This window comes from Coenobita brevimanus, chromosome 22, assembly GCF_032717465.1.
Source record: "Coenobita brevimanus isolate Jiangsu-jjx chromosome 22, ASM3271746v2, whole genome shotgun sequence".
Lineage (NCBI taxonomy): Eukaryota > Metazoa > Arthropoda > Malacostraca > Decapoda > Coenobitidae > Coenobita > Coenobita brevimanus.
The window spans coordinates 5,317,278-5,326,514 of NC_136975.1; positions in this window are offsets into that span (position 1 = coordinate 5,317,278).

Sequence of the window (9,237 nt, forward strand, 5' to 3'; positions counted from 1 at the left end):
CTAAATCCGATGCTAGTTAAATGAGCCATTCTTCGTGAACTTTTTTTCGTTCCTAAATTATACACGACTCCAGAATCTCCCGAGGAAATAAGTAAGCTCGCACGTGGTGTGTTTAAATGAGGTTGTTCTGCATCATCTAACCCGTAAAAAGTGTTGTCTTGTATTCTTGATTTTTTGAAGCTGTAAATTTTATTCATATGAAAATTTGCCGTTTAGGAAATATTTACCTAGTTTTCAGACTAGTATTACATCATCATCATCATCATTAGCAGCACTGGCTTCTTACACCATTCTCTTGTATGACATACGTATACTCCTTCCACAGCATTGTCTCTGTACTGTGACCTGTTGATTGCTTTGTTCAGTGACTGCTTGTCATTTTTACTAATTTTATCAGCCCGGCATTAATTTCTTTACTCTTTCCTATCACTGCACCTTCAGGTTTCATTGATGCCCTGTGTTTGGGGACAAAAGTTCTGCCAAATATCACATATTTCTCAATTTCCTCTGGTAGCTAATAATACTTAAGCCGAAAGAGGCTTTGTGTGTTTCTCTACCTACTTATTTATTTAATTTTTTTTTTTTGGCATGATGAATCAGGGATGAAAGTGACTGACATGCTCTGAAGTATGGAGTAAATACAGTCCAATAGTAGAGACACTCAGTTAATTTAACTGCACATTTATCATCACTTGTAAGAAATTATGACCTGACTGTGTCTCTTCTGTTTTTGTTGTGGTTTTAATATCTTATCGTTTGGTCCTTTATCTAAGTAGCCCTCTTATCTCTTCATGTGATGTATACCTGACATTATCCTCTGAAAACACCCCAAGTTAATGGTTTCTGATAAGTTAGAAGACAAACGACAGAGGCACTTTCACCTCTGTGATTTTACTCTGTTTATACCAAAAGACCTTCACTCCATACTACCTCCTGTTGTACTTCGTAATCGCTTAATAACGCTCGCCTATATGCTTGGCTAATATAATTGAATTCCTTATCGCATTGTTATGCTAAGTCCTTCATGTAATAGGATGAATGTAGCTTTTGTTTACGAATTTCCTTTTCATGATATTAAAACCTGCTTCCATTTCCTTCTTTTTAACTAGGCATATGTTGTTGGCTACCTCATCTTAGAGTCACTGAAATTAAATAATCATCTTTAATCCATCGCCATATATTTTACATCCTTTCTCACTCCAGTTGAATAACTTTTAAAAAGCGTCCTCTTGGTACAGAGATAATTAATTTGGCGGAACAATGTCAGAAAATTAATGTAGCCACCTTGTGACCTTTGTGTTAGGCATACAACAAATTTAGCCCTGAGATTTGTATGCTGGTTCTCATTTCATTAATTTCACTATAAGGAAAGAGTGAGGAGTCGCTTCCGAATGTTGCATAGGGGGGAAAAAAAAAAAAACATCGAATTTAGCTTTGATTTTTGCATGCTGGTCAACCATCTACTGACCCCATTACAAGGAAGGATTGTGGGGTCGCTTAAGACAGTTATTATTTCATGATACAAAAATGAATGAAGCGAAAAAGTATGTATAAGACGGTTTTGTTTATATCTTTAGTTATCAGTCTATCTATTTGTACATCTGTCCATCTGTCTCCAGGCCTCTTAATCCCGTAAGAGATGACCATAGATAACTTGTCCTGTCCTCTCTCATGTGTCTGCCCTTTCTCCAACTCACACAGAACTCAAAAATTTCTCCACCTTATCCTTCCATCTCATCCTAGGTATCCACCTCCACCTCCCGCCACCCACCATCTCATATACACCTGCCAGGTAATTCACAGCCAAACCAAAGTGAAGAGTAGACACGCCCAAGCAAAAATGACTTCTGAAAATAATTAACATGAACGGAGACAAGTTTATAAAAATAATAACAAAAGAGTGCAAAACCTTTATCTGTGAAAATTAATGTATCCTTTTTTTTTTTTCTTTTCCTTTTTGGTTGGTTGATATAACTTTTTGCAGATTTCTGAGGTTTGACTTTTTTTGCTTTTATAAATATGTCGAAAAAATTAGTTAACAATGAAGTTCGCGTTATTCGCAGCTCAGTAAAATCGTTTGTCTGTAGCTGAGGTGGAATAATAGGTACAGTAGTTGTTCCAGTCAGGAGAGGATAAAGGTTACCATTATTAACCCATTAGTGCCAAGGAATCCTGTGTGGGGAGGATTATGCGGGAGGGGCACTGAGCTTACCACCCTCCGCCTATTGGCTCATAGTCGCGAAGCTCACAGGTCCGTACCCAGGATCCCCCCCCCTTATTAATTTTTCAAAATGCTGAGTTCCGTCCGAAAAAGAGCCAGGACCGCAATGAATCACTCGGGGTCCATTACTCACTTTCCACGACTAACTCTCAGCTGATAAAATCGTCTGGTGTTTGCTGGAATAGAGTACTAGAGTTGTCCCGATCGGTCCGTGCCCTGGTTTACCACCCCTCCCACACCTCCCTCCCTCCCTACTATGCTAGGGAGCCAAACTTAACCCGTTCCCCTCTAGTCTCCCCATTTGCATTTTTAGGTAATCAAGTCATGGCCAATTTTTCCCGGTTGTGTTTGCATAATGTAATTAAGGTAAGACTCACCCCGACGCACCCTACCAGCATTTTGCGAAACGAATTTTCTTTTTTTTTTTATTCTTGTTTTTCTCAAGGACGAATCATATTTCTTACAAGGATTTAAAAGCTTTGTAGCTCCTTCATAGCTGGAAATAAATCTCTGGTTGTTTAATCATATAATTATTCATATATTCAATACGGTATATTTATCTCCGCTTGTCTAATGCCCCTCAAATTTAGTTTTCAACACTGCTGGAAAAAAGATGGACATTATATGAGAATTCAAGATAAATTTTAATATAATTTTACCAAAACAGGGCAGAACTGTGTCTAAGAAAAAGCAAGCGAAACTTTGAGTCAGATTTTCGAGAATTTCGAAAGTTTGTTGAGTACGAATTTGGGTTAAAAGAAATATAAGGGCAGAAAGAAATATAAAGCAGAGATAAATAAAAGGAGAAATGAGGAATTATCCGAGAATACGATAGGAGTGGCGTGTTGTGAGATACGTGAAACTTCCGAAATATGAGGGGGGTGAAATCAGGGGGAGGGGCATGTAATCGGGGGGGAGGGGGTATGAATTCGGGGGGAAGAGGTGTGAAATCCGGGGCCCTGTTGAGAGATGGACGAGGTGGGGTGGGGTGGGGGTGTCGAGTTTTGATAAATGTACTGATAAAGGCGGGAGGTGAAGAAAAATGAGGCGGGCTGCAGGGAAGAGAGAGTGATCCCTCTTGCCCGCCTCATTCTGGCCAGGAATTGCCTTTTGTCAGTGTGGGCAGGCGAGGAGAAGACTGGGGAGTTAAAGGGACAGTGGGGAGAGGAAGAGATAAGAAAAAGAACTTGAAGAGGGGAGAGGGGACCGGGAGGAAAAGTAACAGAAACGATAAAGATGTCTCAACGGGGGTATGGGAAAGGAAAAGATAAGGGAAGGAAAAGAACTTGGAGCAAGGAGAGGGGACGGGGAGCTAAAGCAGTAGAGACGAAAAAGAATGGCAAAGGAGGATTGAGGAGAGGATAAGAGGAGGAAAGGATGGAGAGAGAGAAATATTAGGGGAGTAGAGAGAGCAAGGGAAGAATGGAGAGTGGAGGAAAGAAGTGGAAAAGGGGGGTGAGATAAAAGATAGGAGTATGAGGTTGAAGAGGAAATGGGAAGAAGGTAAGGCAGGATGCATAGGACCAGAATAATACGGAAGGGAAGACGTAAAGTAGGATGAGGTAATTGAAAGGAAATTTAAGAGGAAATAGGGAGAGGAAGAGAAAAGAGGACGAAGAGGAGTTGAGGGGGAAGAGAGAGGAGAGAGAAGAAAAGAGCAGAAAGGAAGAAGGAAATTATAAAGGAGGAACTGGGGGAGGAAGGGACAAGGACATGAAAAGAACCAGGAGCAGGGAGAGGAGAAACAAGGGAGGCAGAGAGGACAAGGAGGTAGTGAGAGGATTGACAGAAGAGGAGACACGAAGATGATAAAAACCTGAAGGAGATGCGAGGGGAGAGATAAGGTAATAGAGAGGAAAAGAGTATGATAAATGAGTATACTGAAAGGAAGAAGGAAATGAGGAGGGGGCACAAGCATGAAAAAAACGAAAAAAAAAAAATGATAAAGGAAACGTGGGAAGAAAGGTCTCAGAGGAGGTCAAATATTCGAATTTTTGACCAACTTTAAGGCGCAGGTGTTGGACTATAAATTCTCCTTCTTTATTCAGTTTGTTGTTACTGCCACCAAATTAGTAGTAGTAGTAGTAGTAATAGTATCATCATCATCATCATAATCATTATCATCATCATCATCAGTTTATCACCATGATCATCGTTTTATTATCTTTATTATATTCAGTAGTAGTAGTTTCAGTAGTAGCAGTAGCAATAGTAGTAGTAGTATCACCATCGTCATCATCATCATCATCATCATTTTATTATTATTATGATGATGATGATTTATTTAATTGTTTAAAATATATATTATCATCATTATTATTGAAGAACAGTAAGCCCTTTAACTGTAGCTGAGGTGAATAAAATCGTCTGGAGAAAGCAAGAAAGCACGAAATATATCACAGGACTGCAGAGAGAGAGAGAGAGAGAGAGAGAGAGAGAGGATACGTTAAAAAAGGAGAGCAGTAAGGAAATGGAATAACACGAATTCAGAGAGCGAGAAGGCAAGACAAATGGGCAAGGCGATGCAGTAAATGAAGTGGCAGGAGACAAGGAATGAACCCTGGGAGGAAAAATGAAATGACGACGAGGGGAGGAGGAGGAGGGCGAGGAAATCCAAGCAGGGAGGACAGAAGAGACGGACGATTACCCTTTCACTCATCTGATGTATTTTATTTTTTGCTGTGTCTTGACGATTTTACTCGGTTTACGAAAGCACTGGAGGGGTTACTAAAGGCCAGAAGTACCGAAGAACTGGGGGAAATCATCCGATAATGGTAAGAATAAGAAAAGGATAGTCAGTTTACGAGATCACCCAGGTAGTGAAGGTGATACTGACGGCCGAAAGTGTTCAAGAGCTGAGGAAAATCGTCTGAAAATAGTAGGAATAAAACTAAAGGAATATTCAGTTTAGAGAAGCATCCTAGCAGTGACAATATTACTGAAACCCACATCAAACCCCACCAGTTCAAAAGCATCAAAGCTGAATAAAATCATCTGAAAAAGGCAAAGATAAAATGAATAAGATATTGAAGCAGTTAATTCCTTCACTCCAGTTATATTTTTCATGTTTTTTAAGACGATTTTTCTCGGCTAATGATTGGGGTTTCGAAGTGGAGGGATTAGATATGGCCATCATTAACCCATTCATTAATTTAAGTCCTTCCGGTCTTTAATAACATATAGAGGTTAATAATACATAAATAGTGCATCGTTGAACTGAAAGGTTAAATGAGAGAGAGGGGAAATTTTTTGAGGGAAAATGAAAGGATGTGAGTGAGGAGAAGGAATGAATGAAAGGAAAGGGCGAGAAAGGAGAGAGGGAGAAGGGGAAATATTGTATAGAGAAGGAAATATAATGCCAGGGTAATCCAGGAATGAAGAGCTGGAGAGAGAGGATGAGAGTTGGGAGGGGAAAATACGGTATGCTTGAGGGAAGGAGGGTGACATGCGGAAGGGAATGCACAGGGAAATATCTAGTACCAGGAAATTAAATCAGTAATAAAGAATATCAAGAATCTGCAGTAAATATGGGTAAATGGAGATCATATTAATAAAGGGTAGGACACGGATTTCTTACAGTTATTAAATTTGTTATTCAAATACAAACGATCATTATTTCATCTTTACCATGGCGATCCAAAGTTTCACAGTGAGCACTTTAATGTGTGTGTGTGTGTGTGTGTGTGTGTGTGTGTGTGTGCTTGTGCCTTAAATACTTCTGCATATATAGCTAACATTCACATTTATACATATTCGTCTCTGTGCTGTGGTGCTAAAAGTTACAACCATGACCATATATAAGAAATTAGTGGGGCATGCTGCAATTTCAAAAGTTTCGTCCCTTGTTTCAGAATGTAAATATGGAAGAGTCAAGATCGCTCACTGATCAACTCTACAGTCAGGGACAAAAGATTGTGTTAAATTTCACAAATCCTACTTTTTATTTCCACTGAGAGGCTTGGTATATTTTTGTGTTAGAGTTTATTATGAGGAAAGTTATAGAGATGATTTAAGTGTGTAAGAGACGCAGGGGAGCAGTAGGGAAACTTTTGACTGTGACTGTACATGAATCGAACAATAGGTTAGGGAGGAAATGAAAGGAAATGCATAAAACAGGAAGACAGGAGGGTGAGGGTGTGGTAGTTTTGGTTTGTGTGTGAATTGTAGTACAGGAAGAAGGCTGTTGGGCAAGGGTAACCACACACACACACACACACACACACACACACACACACACACACACACACACACTTCCGAGATTATTTTATTTTTTTAATGGCCCGGGAAGAAATTACACTAGATGAGTTATAAAAAAAAAAAAAAAACAACCCCCTCACACCGATGACATTTTTTATTTTTACTTGATTATACTTACACAATTTTCGAAAATGTTGAATTCTTACTTAGGTATTTTATCCACTGGTTAGGTTAATTAAATCTCGACAGGTGTAATAATAGCATTCCAGGTAATCTGTATTATTTCGAAGAGAGAGAGAGAGAGAGAGAGAGAGAGAGAGAGAGAGAGCTAAATTATGAAAATCGACGTTACAAATAGCCCATAGATTTTTCAGGTAAATTTAATAGAGAAGAACCTGAGGGGGAGGCGAGCCGAGGGTAAACTAATGACAAGAGATTTTATGGCCAAGTTATGGGATGGGAATATATCGAATAAGTTATAGGGAGAAAATATTTGGCCTGCGCTAATGGGGGCACGTATAGAATGTGAGTTATAGGGAGGGACGGGTATTGGTTAGTTAGTATTGGGATGGGGACGTGAATCATTGGAGAAAATAGCGCTGATAATGTAGGGGAAAACTATTATCCCTAACTGGCCAGGCAGACAGAAGGGAAATATTTTGGGGGGAAGAAATTGTACTGGGAAATAATGTTAAAGTAATGCACAAAGCTGCTAACGAAATAATAGCACTTGTAATGTAAAGCTGAGAGAGAAAAATATATTTGTAAAACGAAGTGAGAATTCAGTATATTGTGACTGAGAATGTTAAAAAATGTATTTTGGAATGGAGATGAAAATATACTACTACTAGGAATAAAGCATGCATGAAATAAAGCAGGGAACACGGGAAAGCTACTGCGAGATGGAGGAGTAGGTGAAAGAAATCGCTTGCACTTAAAAATGGCCAGACGATCAGAAAAAACGAAAAAGAAAAATTATCACCACAGGAGTTAAAGATGGAAAAAAATAAATACAGTCCAACGATCAGTAAAAAGGGAACAGGGAACAGAAAAAAAAATATCACCAATTGAGATAAAGATAGAAAAAAAATATAGTCCAACGATCAGTAAAAAGGGAACAGAAATTAAAAAGACGTGGCTTAAATATAGAAAAAAATAAAATCAGTCCAACGATTAGTAAAAATGGAACAGAAAAAATATCATCACATGAGTTAAAGATGGAAAAAAAAATACAGCCCAACGATCAGTAAAAATGGAAAGGAAAAAAGTAGCCGCGTCAGTTAAGTATGGAGAAAAATCTAATCAGCTTTATAAGAGGAAAATATATGGGGTTATTTAGGGTTGTATGTCAGTCCCGAGAGGCTACTAAACTCGGCAAGGGAAAAATCTTAGACGGTGGTAGTGTGTTTTATTAAGGCCTGGAGGGTTAAGTCAGTGAGGGATGGGTGATAGGGGAGAGAGGGAAGGAGAGGAGAAGCGGGGGAAGAGAGGGAAGGGAGGGGAAGTGGAGTTGGAGTGGTGGAAATTGAGGGAAGGAAGGGGAGTGGAGTGGGAGAGAGAGGACGGGAAGAAATGGAGAGGGAGAGGGGGGGAAAAGTGGAGGAGAGTAGTAGTTGATGAGGAGAGAGAGAGAGAGAGAGAGAGAGAGAGAGAGAGAGAGAAAGGGCGGAAGGAAGGAGAAAGAAGTGGATGTGGAGAGAAACAAATATGAGAGAAAGGGGGAAAAAAGAAGGAAAAGGAGGGGTTGAGGAAAACAAAGAGAGTACAGATGGAGGAAAAAACAGCGGGGGAGGAAGGGTAGGAGAGAAGTTGAGGGAGAAGACAGGGAGAGGAGGCTGAGAGGACGACCGAGAGGTGGGGGGCGCGGGAGAGAAGGGGAAAAGCGAAAGGGGAAATGGGGAGGAGAAAGAATGAAAGAAAAATTTAGGGTGAGAGGTGGTAATGAATGTATGAAGGTAGGAATGAGAAAAGGATGAAATATGGAGGAAGGAGAAGGGGATTAGGAAGTACAGAGATGGTCGAGTGGAAGGACAAAAAAATGGAAAGATGTAAAATTATGAATGAAGGAAAGGTAGGATTTGTGTGAAGGTAAAATAACTTGTACATTGTGGAAAGGTAGGTGGATGAAAAACACTGCAAAAGCATGAAAGGAGAAGAAATAAATGTAGTGTTCAGCATAGTAAATAGCAAAGAATGGAGGAGAAGAGAAGGGAAGAGAGCACAAGAAAGATGAAGGATGGACGTACAAAAAAAATGTTTATGAGAGAGTGGATCAGAGGAAGGGGGGTGATAAATGGGACGAGGAGGAGGAGGAGGAGGGGAAGTGGTGGTGGTGGTGGTGGAGGAGGAGGAGGAGGAGGAGGAGGAGGAGGGGAAGTGGTGGTGGTGGAGGAGGAGGAGGAGGGGAAGTGGTGGTGGTGGTGGAGGAGGAGGAGGGGAAGTGGTGGTGGTGGTGGAGGAGGAGGAAGAGGAGGAGGAGGAGGAGGAGGAATGGATGGATAGATGGATAGTGGATGGGGGTGCAAGGTGGGAGAAACGAGTCTGAAGTGTGGGGAAGAGCAACACTCAGCCAACGCCTCTCCGCAACAATACAATGACCCAGGGGTCGGGGAACAGGGATAAAATACCTCAAGTAGAGCAAATCTAAAAATCTGGGGGGTAATGCTTGCGGTATATTACTGATTTTTCGCATAAATGATGTAAGTTTCACTCAACAAGATGTAAAATCATGTAGCATGTATCATGATATTTGTTGACTAGCCGCCGTCCTATTGACAGATGTGTACAGAGAATTGGCATGTCTTTGTTTGCTCTGAAGT